The sequence below is a fragment of the Rhinatrema bivittatum genome, chromosome 3 (assembly GCF_901001135.1).
Source record: "Rhinatrema bivittatum chromosome 3, aRhiBiv1.1, whole genome shotgun sequence".
In the NCBI taxonomy this organism is placed as follows: Eukaryota; Metazoa; Chordata; class Amphibia; order Gymnophiona; family Rhinatrematidae; genus Rhinatrema; species Rhinatrema bivittatum.
The window spans coordinates 529,990,779-530,006,031 of record NC_042617.1 but is presented as its reverse complement, the minus strand read 5'-3'; the positions used below and the strand labels follow the sequence as shown (position 1 = coordinate 530,006,031).

General features: G+C 41.8%; 1 protein-coding gene across 3 annotated transcripts in view; it reads right to left on the bottom strand.

Moving 5' to 3' along the window:
• MAPRE3 (microtubule associated protein RP/EB family member 3) overlaps nt 1-15,253 on the bottom strand; it is a 253,669-nt gene that overhangs the window by 234,481 nt on the left and 3,935 nt on the right. The gene's annotated exons all lie outside the window — the stretch shown is intronic.

Sequence of the window (15,253 nt, the reverse complement as noted above, 5' to 3'; positions counted from 1 at the left end):
CTTCCTTAATGTGACTGGTTCATTCTTAGTTTCCACATTTCAGTTGAAAACATTTCTGTCCTCGCTTGTCCCATAGTCCTCTCACAGTGATCCAGATGTTTGCAGAGTCTGGTATTTCATCTTATTGATTGCTCCTATGCACCTCCACTCCTTTTCTTCCTCGCCTTGAAATTAATTTTGACAATTTACTCTGATAGTTATATGTGATTTTGAAAGATGTTGCATAAAGTTAGCTTGCACTGCATGTTCTTTAAAAAAAAAAATGACGATAAATCCTTGAATTCTATTACTGCTTTTGCCTCTGCGTCCCGTGAAAGGCAGTTCCACCACTATTTTTTCATGAAGAAATATTTTCTGATGTTACCTCCTTGGAACCTCATACCATGGCCTTTTTTTCTAGAACTTCCTTTATAAAGAAAAAGGTTTGCTTTTTTGCATTAAAAAAAAATTTGAGGTATTTTATTTATTAAAACATGATGATCTGCCTATTCTTAAATACAATTTTTGTTTATTATACCCTGGCTCTGATATAACAGATTTTATCCTGTCCTGTTCTGTTCTCTCCCTTCTCTTCTAGGCTAGCCATATTTAGGTCCTGAAGTCAGGCTTATTTTGGTGACTCTTCACTGAACTGCCTCTATTGTCTCCACAGAGCAAAGACTCACAGAAGACAAAGGTAACAGCAGAAAGGATAAAGGGTAAAGGATGTAGCAGATTTAAGCAATACTGCAGAGGGTCTAGCAGACAGATCTGCATATACAGTACATTAAGCGTGAAAGGAAAAAAAATAGCCAAGGACGAACAGTGGTGCCAAGGCTGCTTTCATCAAAGCAAATGGGATATGGAATGTAAGGCATAAGATGAGATACTCAAAACAATGACAAAGAATGATTGGGTAACTTAGTGGATTAGTAAGGAAAAGAGAAGACTACAACAAGTAGGAATTTATGAGAGCATAGTAGGCAGGCAGAAATGAGCAGACTGTCAACATCTTCTATTTCCAAGCGATGGTGTTACATTTAAAAAAGCTCCTATTGGGGGGGTGGGGGGGGGGGGAATGACTTTTCTTGGAAATGTAGGCCCCTCCTCCAAAAACAAATGAAAATACCAAGTAGTCTTCTTCATGCCAGTCCAAATCAAAAGCAATTCCCAAAGTCAAACATATGCAAAAGCAGCTACAACTTCGAAAAACTGGGAGACTTTCAAGAATTAAAAACAGCCCTATACAGAACTGACAAACTCTACTTGGTGAAAAAAAAATGCAAAGGTGACACAGCAAAGGGATGCAACTGAGTAATACAGGAAGCAAATATAAAGTGTTATGATGAAAATAGTAAGTGAAGTCCCAGAAAGGTCTTTAAAGTAAACTATCAACTTCTCCAGTTCCTGACTCTGTATGCTCCCGAAGTCTTATTCCTAAGTTTTTGTTTGGGTTTGTTTTGGGTTTTTTTTAGTGCAAGCATTTTGTTTTGTTTTCACCCTTTTTTGCAGTGAAAGATTTATGCCTCAACATAGCTTCACATCCTGTTTAGTCCACACTTCAGTTGCTCATGGGATGTTCATTTTTTACATATATCATTACAATAACTGCATGGAGTTCCATTAAGGATCCGCATGAAGTTACCCTGAGTTATTCAGACTGGTACCACTAGAAGTGGTTTGGTAAAGAACTTAAAAACATAATATTAATCTAAGATAAATATTAATCTAAGTAAAAGTCAGAAGAAAAACATAGGTGTTTACTGATTTTAAATAGCTGTCAGACGAAATTCTTAAAAAATTCACTTTTAGGAAGATAACAATAATGAGTCCATGAAATTGAACTATGCTCTCCTGTGCCCATCTGCCACTTTTCTTGAGAAGGGCGTGACTAAACTAAGAAGAACCAGCTACAGTATGCAGAGAAAGCTGCCCACATAGCACTCTGTACGAACAGCAAGAGAGGGACACAGTCAGGGCTGGCAGAAAGCACCACCCAAACTTGTTCAAGCACTAGCAGTGCAGCAAGAAGAAAGGGTTTTGCCTACATCCACCTTCTGCTGGCAGGGAACAGTGGAAAAGTCTTTAGTGGTAGGCATCTTTGAATGATGGCGACAAAAAGAGGCTCTCAAAGGAACAGCTTTAATACTTGCACACTTGGTCCTTGTTGCATTTTCCAACTCTGTGGCTAGCCTATAGCAATGCAGGAGAATCAGAGTCAAGTCTCCTGTCCATCTGGGGCTCGGGGATATTGTGCTGACACCGACTGGCACAAGAGCAGTGCTGGGAGGGGAACTCTCAGAGGCAGCCCCTTGGCCAAGAAGGAATGCAGAGTCACAGGGAAGATTTCTGGGAGGGGTGAAAAAAAAATGAAGCATAGAGCCTGCCATCTAGAGAAACAAGAGCCATACGCAAGCCCTTCCTAATACATATTTGGACCAGGATGCTGCCAGGTTCAAGCAGAGATGAAGAAATTAAAGTGGAAAAGAACTAGATGGCATATGTTCCAGATTTCATCTAGGGCAACCCACAGGCCAAACAGTGAAGCTTTCTGTGAGCACCTGCAGAAGCCTGAAACTTTTTTTTTCCTTTTAAATGGTCTGTATTATATATAGGTAATTTGAAAATCCAGATACCAGGTAATTTGAAAATCCAGATACCAGGCCATAAGACCAGAAAGAAGACCCAGGAGTAAGAAAGTCTAAATGAAGCAACAACAGCTTCAAGATGTGCAGAGATGGTATAAAACAGTGTGGCTGCTGTGCTAATTCACCTACAGTAGATATACATCCATAAGGACAAGTTATATAACAGGTGATAATACCTTTTTCTACTAAATGCAGTATACATCTGTCCTAGCTTTGTGCTCCAAAATAAGTGCAACCCCCACATCCTACAAGAATACCTTCAAAGACTAAAGACTGCACAGTTAAAAAAAAAAAAAAGTACATGTATTAAAGTGCAAAAGTAAATAGCCATCATATTGCTTAAAGAAGCAGACTGCTTTATGAAACATGACTGCTTGTGCACTTTAATAAAATGTATATATTTTAAGAATAGAAATAAAGGTTGGAAAACAAGCTATAGATCTCTTTCTTTATTCAACTAACTAGCAGTTAAACCCGTAACAACGGGCTACATTAATATTTTTTTTTCAGTCCATTTCCTTATCCCTCATTCTCCCCTCCCTCCCCCCCCCCCCTCACTCTCCTCCCCTACTCTCCTCCCCCCCCTCAGTCCCTCTCTCCTCCCCCCTCCCCTCAGTCAGTCACTCTCTCCCCTCCTCCCCTCAGTCACTCTCTCCTCCCTCCCCCCCTCCCCTCATTCACAAGCCCTTCGGATGGCGCAGACGGAAGATCTCCGGGGGAGGTCCCTCCCTCCCTCGCGCTCGCCGCCGCTGTTACTGCTCGTGCTCCTCGACGCACCATTTTGGTTACTGGCAAGCTCTGACCGACGTGCTGCCCGCGCATGTGCGGTAGAGTTGCTCTCTACTGCGCATTTGCGGCACAGTCAAGCTTCATTTATCTAGTAGATTTCCTGCATTTGTGTCTGGCTTCCAAGAGTTATGCTCTCTTCTACAGAACTGAAAAAGGAGTACAACTCTCAAAATGGAGTCACAAAACAGGTTATATGTTCGAGTGCTTACTATATGTCCTTTTTATGGGGGGGGGGGGGGGGGAGAGAAGGATTCTAGATGATGCCCTGGCAACAGAAGTCTAGATGGCCCAATGACAGTCAGTCAGTCAGTCATAAGTTTACTAATTCACACCCTCATCCAAATTTTCCCACCATCCTATGTCCAGCTAGCTATTGCATTAAGAAAAATCCCAAGCATGTGTTATTTTGAATGGGTACTGAGTGGGTAGGGGCAGATAGAAGACTGGGCATGTTAGTATTTTACTGGTGTATAATTATGTATAACCTTTTATATTATGCTTTGTTTTATGTTTATACTGTATTTTATATCCTGATATTGTATTATGGATACTGGGATTTGTATTTATTAAATTTTGCTGGATTGATCTTTGTTGAACTAGAAAGACAGGATATAAAAAAATACTCATACTGTTACAGTCTGAATTCTTGAAGTCCCCACATTTCAATTTTGGTTTATACAAGAAAGAATCTTTATTTAAGGATTGTTTCCTGAGACTTTGGTCAATCACTGGAATACTGAGAGTTTCCTTATTGCACAAGCATTTGGAGGCAGATTAGTTTAGTTTTCTAAATTTAGGGAGGTTATTTATTCATCTACAATGCTCAAAAATTATCTGCTTTTACCTTTCGCATTGCTGTTTAACATGAGTAAGAAGTTTCCAGATATGCTTGCAATCTTGTTCTTACACACTCCTGTGCACATTTGTTCCATATCGCACCCCCACAGGGGCTATGAATGCTGCCTTTGCAGCATCCCCTGCCACAGCTGTACCGGGGAGCAGACGTCCTGAGCCGGGAATCAAACCTGGGTCCCTCCACACAGAAATGCATACAGCACTGCCATGCCACTGAACTCCCCCTCATGCTCTCAATTTATCTTTTAAAATTAGCAAAACAAATTACACAAAATATTTCAAGCTGCTTCTCTTCATATTTCTAGAACAGTCTGAAAGGCCAACCTAAGATTTTGTTTTATCCATCAGGCAAGTGACCAAAAATATCCTAAATTTGCTCCTTCTGGACACCGCCTTTTACTCACATATAAGTGTTCCGAAAATGTGTTTTTAAATTTCTTATATTTATTGAACTATGTTACTTAGAGCATCGCTTCTGGTATCAAAACACATGTAAAGAATGGGAGATTTAACTTGTATAAACAAACATTTTCAACGCGTGATCCTTTGGCACCCAAAACCACTTGTAGATGTCAACCAAAGATTTCCATTATCTACAGATAAAGTTTCTTCCCTGATGCAGTTCAAAGCTGCTGTAATTTCTTCCTTCAGCTCTTGCACCCTGCTGAAGTTTTTCCCATACACATTATCGTGCAGGAAAGTCCATAAAAAGCAGTCATGTGGATTCAGATCATGGATCAATGATGGCCAGGCCACCCAGTTCCAAAGAAAATTGGGACAGCAATAAAAGAGGGCTATCACGAAAATGCTCTAAGAAGTCCAGAATTGTTTTGGCCGCATGCAGTCAGATTATCTTACAGGAAAAAATGTTTCCTCAAAATCAGTTTCCAATCATTGAAGAAATAGAACAAACTAATCAAAAGACTTTCAAGTAATGATCAGCATTCACTGTACTAGCATGAAAGACTGGTCCGACAATTCCTGTTGTTAAAATAGTACATCACAGCATACATTTCTGTGGATGTACAAGGTATCTCCATTATTTCCTGGGGGTTTTCCCCAAAGGCCCATATAGGCATGGTCTACTTATTCACATATCCATTGAGATGGAAATGTACCTCATCGGTAAATCAAATGCTCTGAATAATTCTAGGATTATCTTCCAGAAATTGCCAAGATCATAGGCAAGTTGCTTATTTTTGCCAACATCGTTAAGGCACTATTTCAATTGAGTTTTGTAAGGAAATAGTTTTACATCAACCCAAACCATTTTTTAACGTGTGTTTTAAACCAAACTGTTGAGACATTTTTCTTACAGAAGAGCATTTTCTGTATACATGAAATGTTCTCTGGTGTTCTGTCTTTTTTTGGTCTAAAAAAAATCAGTCTTCATATTTTCACTAAATCTGTTTGCTTATCTGCTTGGAGATTCTCTACACTCAACACTTATGCTGCAAGTGAATAAAATGACAAAACCATTTCACTAGAATCACATGCTACTGTGTTGTGCATACCATTTTGTTCTCTATTGCAGTACAGCTTAACACAGCTATTGCTTGGTGGCAGCACTATCCAAAAACTCCCATGCCTCACATATTCAGTCATAAGATATTTCAATAAACATAAGCAACTAAAATTAGAGCATCTTTTTGGGAGCATCAAGTAGGGTGCCAATGACCAAAACTGTATGAAGATCTTCGTACAGATTACAGCCTTGTACTTTCTTAGGATATTTGGTAGCAAACTAGTCAAACTGCTCTGTATTCTTTAAACAGCTGTGCCAGATAAACATTTATTTCCCATCGATAGCAGGGCTGAATTAGCCATGCTGTCATGGGATCTGTCAATCAGGCCTGGGAGGCAGAGCTTGTCAAAGCAGAGAACAGAGCTTTGCTCTCTGCGGCTGCGCGAGTGTTCCCGCGCAGGAAAGTAACGGCATCTCCTCAGTCTGTTTTTTCCGCGAGCGGGAATCGCACGTGGAGCTGATCTCTCCTCAGTTTAAAAACAGAAAAATGTCAAAACCGGGTTTTAAACCCTGTCCTTGCGGTAAAAGAATGTCTGTCACCGACGGACACAACCGCTGTTATAAATGTCTCGGATCACACCACGATACAGAGAACTGTGAGTATTGCTCTAAAATGTCACCGAGAGCGTTAAAACAAAGAGCCTATAGGCTTCAAGAACTTTTTGCCTCACGGGACCTGTCGGAGGCTCACTCATCACCGGGCCAGTTAACTTCCTCGGCTCCAACAAAAAAGAAAACTCTCTCGTCGGATCCTAAATCCTCTAATTTAAGAGGTAATGGAAAATAAAAAAAACAAAGGCCAATGGATTCTCAGAAATCCCCAGTGCCTAAAGAGCCGCAACATACCTCATCGGAGAAAGAAACCTTGGCGCCGACAACTTCTGCGCCTATGGTGCCAGATGCGCACATACCAGCGCCGAAGACAGAGTCTGCGCATAACTTAGCGCTTCCGGCGCACATGGCGCAGAAAAGACCACCGCGCCAACCAGATATGCGCACGGCGCTGGAAACTCCTAAGCGCATGGCACCGAAGACAACTATGCGCATGGAGCCGGAAACACCTATGCGCATGGCGCCGAAAACAACTGCGCGCACGGCGCCAACTGTAAGAAAACTTATGCGCATGGCGCCGATAAACCCTGTGCGCTCGGGATACAAGAAATATGCGCATAAAACTACAACCGCGCACAGTTCTACCTCCGCGCACAGACATTCATGTGCGCATGAGTCTACAGTCGCGCATACCTCTACATCTGCGCGTAAACACATATCCGCGCATAAATCTAAATCACTGCATAGATCAAGATCTGCACATAAAAACAAAAATTACTCGCCTCAAAAATTAAAGAGAGAGTTGAAGCGAAAACGATACCCTTCACACAGCTCTTCTTCCGAGGCTGAAGTCACAGATAATGAATCGTCATCTGAGGACTATCATAGGTACTCACATCACTCCCATTCTAAAAGATTAAAGAAGAGGAGTGCTACATGGGAGATGAATCCATCGACTTCTAAATCATCTCATAAAGTTCCATCTACTACCGGTTCATTAACAAAACTGGTACAAATTCTTTCCTCTACCACTTCTTCAGATTCGGAAGACTTAAGAAATACTCCAATCAATAAGAGACAGAGAGATAGGGAAGTTCCTGCAACTTCACCTCCAATAATTATCTCACAACAACAAGACAATCGTATGGTAATGCCCTCTCATACAAGAGAAGCATTTTTTCAATTGTTGCAGTCTCTAGCAGGCTTTTATGAGACGCTTCAATCATCTTTTAAGATAACTATACTTCTCAGGACAGTGCTACAAAACATAAAACACAGTCTAATGGAGAACAGTCGGCAGAACCACAGACATCTCCCAGGATAAACCAACCAGCCTCGCCTACTCATATACAAGATACATCTTTTGATTCTCCTTCAATGCAAACATCCCCATTATCATCAGTGGGATGTCTGTCAGATACCCAGGACCAACTACAGGAGCCGTATTCCCCTCTTGAAGACCTTACATACCCAAAATTCATAGAAAAAATGGGTACCATTCTACACCTAGAGGTCCAAAAAGAAACAGACCCTAGAGCGGAAACTCTTGGACTTCTAAAAATATTTGATACTCAGGTGGAACCAACATCTCTTCCACCACAAGAGATCCTGCATTCCACCTTACAAAAATCCTGGGAAACACCTTATACAACTACAGCTGTTTCCAGGAAAACAGACATGAAATTTCGTATGAAGAAAACATCACTATACACTCTACCACAATTACCTCACGCATCAATTGTAGTAGAGTCGGCGATGCAGAGATTCAGGAAAATAAAGTTACACACTACTTTCCCACCGAGGAAAGACAACAAATACTTGGATGAGTTTGGAAGGAAAATATACCATAACTCGATGTTAACAGCAAGAATTATGCAACATCAGTTCTACATGGTACAATATTTATATGAGTGTATGCAAGCTATGAAAGGTATACATAGCTCAGTAGCTGAACAGATACCTCAGCCTCTTCATGACATGGAAGAATGTTCTCGACACCTATTAAGATCAATCTATGAGGCACATGAAACTTCATCCAGGGCTTCTGCAGCAGCTATTGCAGCCCGCAGACTAGCATGGTTACGTTCCAGTTCCATACGAGATGACTTGCATGAGAAACTAACAAACCTCCCATGCACAGGAGACAACCTGTTCGGAGAAAAATTCCAGGAAGCAGTAAGCAAATTAAAGGATGAAGCTCTAGCGGTACAATCGCTAGCATCGCATCCTAATTATTCGACTGCACGTCGCTATGTGGGGTCTAACCGTAGACAATCATATGCCAGAAGACCCTTTAGATCTTATCAATCTTTTCGTACGCAGCCATACCCTGCCTACCAACGTCCTGCTCCACAAAACAATACCTCAAATCAACGAAGAGGTAAACCACGTAACCAGAGGCAACAGGCACAACAGCCTACTACTGCAACAAAAGCGACCTCATCTTTTTAGTTACTCAGCCGCCACCACAACATCAAGCTCCTCCAGGCAGAATTCGTACTTGCCTGAAAGCCTGGCAAACAATAACATCAGATCAATGGGTTCTGGAGATAGTACGTCAAGGCTACCAACTCCAATTTCTCACAAAACCCATATTGCCCCATCTTTCCACACTCAAAACTCACAATTCCCATCCACAACTGGGGGAGGAAATTGCTTCACTGCGCAAGCAACAAGCAATTCGACAAATCCACCCACATCCCAAATTGGCAGCATTTTATTCCCCGTACTTCCTCATACCAAAGAAGTCTGGGGGCCTTCGCCCAATACTAGACCTAAGGGAGTTGAACAAATTTCTCATCAAGGAGAAATTCAAAATGGTATCGTTGAAGTCAATTCTTCCTCTCATTAAAACCAACGATTGGATGTGCTCCATCGATCTGAAGGATGCTTACACGCACATTCCAATCCATCCATCCTCGTGGCGTTACCTGTGCTTTCGCTACAGACATCAACACTACCAATACAAAGTTCTTCCCTTTGGACTATCGGCTGCACCCAGAGTTTTCACCAAATGCATGATAGTGGTGGTGGCTCATCTCAGGAAACAAGGTATAACCATCTTTCCATATCTGGACGACTGGCTCATAATAGCCTCAACTCCGAACATCTTACAGGATCACCTCAATCGGGTGACACATTGCTTACAAGACCTAGGGTTGGTGATAAATTTTCAGAAATCACATCTACAACCAACACAGCAGTTACAGTTCATAGGCGCATGCCTGGACACTACATGCAACAGGGCATACCTCCCAGACGACAGAATATCACATTTCCGTCAACTTCTGCACACCTTGAAACATACTCAGAGGCCGTCAGCAAGACAAGTCCTGGTAATTCTGGGCCACATGGCAGCGGCGAATTTCATGGTTCCCAACACCAGGCTACACATGAGACGCCTACAATGGGGTCTAAAACACCAATGGAAACAGCATTCACAACCATTGACGCAAAAGTTATTGCTGACCGCAGAAATGAAAAAAGATATAGCATGGTGGCTCCTAGACTCCACCTTGTCCAAGGGAGCATTGTTCAGCCCCCCTCCTCACAATGCAGTCCTAACCACAGATGCGTCTCGCAAGGGATGGGGTGCTCACCTCGAGATTTACGAAATCCAAGGGTCATGGACACTCTCGGAACAAAATCTACAAATAAATCTACTGGAACTCAGAGCGATTCGCAACGCATTGCGAGTCTTCCAAGACCACCTGAAAGGACACAGGGTCATGATCTACACAGACAACCAGGTAGCGATGTTTTACATCAACAAACAAGGAGGGTCCGGTTCATGGTCCCTCTGCAAAGAGACCCTGACAATCTTCGAACATGCTCACAAAAATTGCATACATCTACAAACAACTTACCTACCAGGAGTTGCAAACACCAGAGCGGACAGACTAAGCCGCATCTTTCATCCCCACGAATGGACACTCGATACAGAAGTAGTCCAGGACATATTTCTGCAGTGGGGGACACCTTCCATAGATCTCTTTGCAACAGAGATCAATTCTCAAGTTCCCAAATTCTGCTCGATAAGACCAAGCCAATTCAGGATTGCTCAAGATGCCTTCCTCATTCCGTGGACAACAGGCCTTCTCTATGCCTTTCCTCCCATACCTCTCATAACAAGAACAATTCAGAAGTGCATAACGGACAAAGCTCAACTGATACTCATAGCCCCGGCATGGCCGAGGCAACCATGGTACAGTTTCCTACTTCGACTATCCATCAAGGATCCAATTCTATTACCGAATCGTCAAGATCTTCTCAGCCAAGATCAAGGAACACTACTACACCCGCTACATTCATCTCTACACTTGACAGCTTGGAGATTGAAAGAATCCTTCTAACAGAACAAGGAGTTTCCACTTCAGCACAATTCATTTTGTTACAATCAAGGAAACTCTCAACCAGGAAAAATTATAGCTATAAATGGAAACGCTACTCTGCCTGGTGCACTTCCAAAGGTGTACCACCATTGGACTGTTCCCCGGAATTGCTCATTAATTATCTGCATACACTATATGTAGCTGGTCTAGCAACATCATCCATCAGAGTTCACCTCAGCGCCATAGGCGCCTATCATAGACCAATCAATGACATTCCTATATCCAATCACCCATTACTAACTCGTTTCATAAAGGGTTTAACACACATTCGTCCTCCGGTATCCAAACCTCCAGTTCCATGGAACCTCAATATATAGTTCTGGAACAGCTCATGCTTTCCCCATTTGAACCTATGGACTCAGCACACATTAAATACCTCACTTGGAAGGTGGTATTCCTGGTTGCGGTAACATCAGCACGAAGAGTTAGTGAGTTACAAGCTTTGGTCCATTATCCTCCATACTTGCAATTTCATCAACAGAAGGTAGTTCTACGAACTCACCCATCCTTCCTTCCCAAAGTAGTTACCCCATTCCATCTCAATCAAATAATGGAATTACCAATATTTTTCCCTAAACCTCATGCAAACGATAGGGAAAAGCTACTGCATACACTGGATTGTAAGAGAGCTTTAACACACTACAAAGAAAGAACGAACTCGGACTCCCGTGTTTCTCAACTCTTTGTTTCCTACGACCCGAAGGCACCTGGACTGCCAGTGGCTAAACGCACCATCTCCAGTTGGATAGCGCAGTGCATCAAATTCTGCTACGACAAACAGAATTTACATTTACAGTCTACTCCTAAAGCTCACCAAGTCAGAGCAGTAGCAACATCCTTAGCACACCTGAAGAATGTGCAACCCATAGACATTTGCAAGGCAGCTACATGGTCATCACTGCATACCTTCACATCTCATTACTGCCTTGACCAACAAGCAGCCACGGATGCGAAGATAGGGCAAGCAATACTGCAATCTCTATCCTCCTGTCCTCGGTGACTGCCACACTGTCAAAGATCACGTCCAACCATATATGTCATAATGATGTGATCAGGAGCTTTGGACTCCCATGACAGCATGGCTAATTCAGCCCTGCTATTGACTGGAAAAAGCAAGTTTGCTTACCGTAAACGATGTTTCCGTAGATAGCAGGATGAATTAGCCATGCTGACCCACCCACCTCCCTGGCAGTCACCAAGTCTTCGACTACACTACAGCTTTATTACAGACTGAGGAGATGCCGTTACTTTCCTGCGCGGGAACACACGCACAGCCGCAGAGAGCAAAGCTCTGTTCTCTGCTTTGACAAGCTCCGCCTCCCGGGCCTGATTGACAGATCCCATGACAGCATAGCTAATTCATCCTGCTATCTACGGAAACATCGTTTACGGTAAGCAAACTTGCTTTTTTCCAATTCGTTTTTAGTGTCATGAGACTTACCGAAGACAGAATAATTTAACTATATTATCTCCACCTATGTTCTACATCTTGCAATTGTTTTGGCTTACTTATGTGCACATCATTGGTCTGGCAGCAAAAGGAACAGCCATGGACTACTATACTTTGTCATTTTCAAACTGCTGGGAGATGTGGAACCAACTGGGACCCAGACTTTTATGGGCTGAGTGTACTGATATGCAGACATAAGGGAAAAAACACAGGACAGCTCCTATGGCCAAGTCCAAAAGAAAAGCAGGTCAGCATTGCTGGAATTTTCAGGAAGGCTCCTCACCCAGTAAAAATGTTGCTAGCAGTAATGTTTTGGATTTGACAGTTGTTTGGTTTTAGATTAAAATATTACTACCATTATAAGGACTGGGGGTAACTGCACGGACTACCCTTAAGAGAAACCTGGGGGTGACCTACACACTGCAGTAGACAGTACCATAAGAAGCTTGCTGGGCAGATTGGATAGACCATGTGGTCCTTTTCTGCTGTCGTTACTATGTCACATTATTATTCATCATATATACAGTGCTTCTTAGGGGTCAAGCAAAATTCTTAGGCAATGGGTGGGTAATATTTGTTTTTCTTGTTAACTTTTTGCGGCTCCAGCCCCTCTCCAGTTCAGGCTACCATGTCTCCCTGCCCCAACAGCTGCTCCTCCTCCTGCATCCAGCCTGGGGCTTCTAATTATCCTTCCCACCTTAGCAACCACTACTGTTTCTGGCCCCATCACACCACTGTCCTCACAGCTCAGGGCCTCATCTTCCCCAGAAGCTGATGCTGTATAGAGATCCTGGGCTTGGGGCTATCGTGACAGTTTTCAGTCTGGGTTGCTATTGCTCATCCCTTCGGGACAGCAGGTGCTAGACACCGAATTTTAGTCACCAGGACAACCTGGAAACTTTTTTTTTCCAGCCCTGCAAATTAGTAACCATGTTATACAATGGATTTGTGTGGGTGAAGCCCTGTACAATGAGTAATGCTGTCAGACATTCTTGCCAACAAGGACTAACTGTATATAGGGCGTATGATGCCACTGGGACCACACCTGTCAACATGGTTCGTGTCATATACAGTAAAGCTTCTCATATAAACTGAATATTGCTACATACTAGGAGAGGTTCTGGATGCTGGCCAGTATATTACAGGTGGAACTTTTTTTTTTTTAAATAAATAGTTGTCACTTCAAAGCTCTCTAACCAAGCATGATCACTTAAGGTGAAAACTGCATATAAGCGTGCCCTGTCAAAAGGAGTTCAACAAACTCTACAAATGTTCCTATACAGCTAATGTGAAAACTACAAAACAATAAGCTACTTAGATAACCAAACATTGCAAAACTTGGATCCACAAATAACGCGATCTCTTCACTATACGTGCAAAAGGTACTTCTAGAAAGCTCAGAACAGCTATGTCTTTACCATATTTTCTGATGAACAAAAACATAGAAAATATGTACATTATCATACTGCATCTTAATGAAAAAAAATGTTTCCTAAACCCAATAGTTCATTATAAAAAATTCCCTGAAGTCACATTTCTTGCACTGCAATTTAATGGCAAAAAGACTTCCACAGCTGCGATACATTTATCTGTCTAGAGAATGTGCTGTATCTTAATGGAACTACTACTGTAAGCCAAACTTCCAAACATTGATGGTTTCAGTATATGGATGCAACAGCAACTCCTGGGTCTTAAAGTATAGCGTTCACTGTTCAAATGTAACAAGCACTAGGTTGCTAAGCCTCTTTGTACTTCCAAATATCCCCCTCTACACTACAAATGAGAAGCTGTACAGAATATTCAAATGAATAAGTAACACCGACAGCCAACATAATAAGATGATTTTCAGTATGGGATCTTCATAAAATTGTACAATACTCAAAATGGGGCAGATTTTCAAAGGGATACGCGCGTAACCCCCGAAAACCTGCCCCAAGCTCTCCCTGCGCGCACCGAGCCTGCGGCAGCACACGAGGCTGAAGGGTCTAGACATGACCACTCCCAATGGTTCAAGAACTGCAGAGGTTGGCTTAAAAGAATAAAACAAGTAAGTACCTAGAAACAAAAAGTAGGGATCAACAGAGTGTGAATAGTTGCCATGTGTTCTCTTGAAAGATTACACTGTATATACTAAGCACAGGTTGTTTTGGTTTTTTTTAAGTTAATGTGTAATCGACTGCAGAATGCCAAACATGACAAGGCACAGGAAACGTTACAGTACTGACTCAAGAAACGAAAAGAGTTTCAGAATCCTGTAGGTTACTGTGTTATCTTTTCACTTCTGAAGGCATGAGAAAGCTTGAATTTACTCTAAGCAAATGTAGCAATCTAAGTGCTAAATTCACTCCTGATAGTACTCCTGAAATATTTAGTTTATCTTTTGTTCAAAACCAATATTATAATTTGACTATAATGAGAGGCATGAGATCAAAGACCAGGTGATAAACACCCAAGAAATTGACATTTAGCTAAAACATTCCCTGGTGCACTTCAATGCTACTACAATATGGTTCATTTTTATTTTATTTCAAGCATGGATAACAAATCAGTATTTTCATGTGTCTCGACAAAGGTATGACAGCATAAAGCAGCCTCAAATCAATCATTTCAGAGTTTTCATCCATGACCATCAAAGACCAGATCATATAAATTAAGCCACAAGTGACACAATGATTTGAACTAGTGATCTGTACATGTCAGAAAGTCAGCAAAGAATCCTGAACAAATCTGGCATGATCGGCAGTCTCTGCTCCAAAACGATTCAGTACAGGCAGAGCACAGGATGGTGTACATCATCACTGAGGCATAGTAACAGAGCTGTGCAGAGGTATAGGTAGAACATAGTATATACTAGAAGGTTTTTTGTCTTCTTATTGCAAGCAATTACAGCAATTATTCTGTTTAAAAAAAATGCAGCTCCAGAAAATATTAACCAAAGACTTAAAAACTGCTGCACTGATAAACAGTTTTCTTTAACAGTAAATATAAATCTTCAGTCTTGGTACTTTAAAAAAAAAAAAAAAAAAAAAAGGGTAATGTTTTGTAACTTGGTATGTTGCACTAT